This window comes from Solea solea, chromosome 5, assembly GCF_958295425.1.
Source record: "Solea solea chromosome 5, fSolSol10.1, whole genome shotgun sequence".
Lineage (NCBI taxonomy): Eukaryota > Metazoa > Chordata > Actinopteri > Pleuronectiformes > Soleidae > Solea > Solea solea.
The window spans coordinates 13,076,802-13,077,549 of record NC_081138.1 but is presented as its reverse complement, the minus strand read 5'-3'; positions in this window follow the sequence as shown (position 1 = coordinate 13,077,549).

Sequence of the window (748 nt, the reverse complement as noted above, 5' to 3'; positions counted from 1 at the left end):
CTCATTAGAAAAAAAAGAAAACAAATGGACAAAGCTCATATCAGTTGTTGTGTCTGAGAGATCTTTATACAAAAGCTGTGTTAAAGGACAAAGAATGTATTCCACTACAACAATAGGAACATGTGGTTGTGAGGAGAGATTGTGTTTTCCTGGTGAAGAAGATGTGGTCTGGTTTGATTGGTGGTAGAGGTTGGACTGTCATCCACATGTGCCTTTGTGTCCTGCTGTGCTGGAAAGGAAAATAGATGTGTGTTTGCTTTAGAAACTTTAGATATAAAGTGTGTACGGTACATCCATGGCTCTGTGGCAGAGGCTCGGCTGAGCTGGATTCTTCTGTGAGTTGTACAAAGGTTGGAGTTGTACATAGTAAGTGAAAAATTGCACTTTTTAAAGCATCAACTCAGTATTTCAGCCGTTATGTTTTTTGTTTCCTGGCGTTGCCGCTTAAAGAAGCACAAAGGGAAAACCAGTGTGTGAAAACCCAGAAGCAGTTTCTTTATGTTGATTCTGAAACAGTCTTTTTATCTACAATCACCTCAATCTATTGCATCCTGTTTTAATCATCAGTTTTCTTTACTTTCAGTGGTAAATCAGTGGATGTTTTTTTTTTTTTAAACACCTTTTTAAATTATTACTTATAGATGTATTTAATTTCGTGTTGATTTTATATTTTGATAGGTAAGTAGTAGTAATTTAATTTTAACTACTGACAGGACCAACACATCTTTCCAGGGTTGCTCTTTTATGA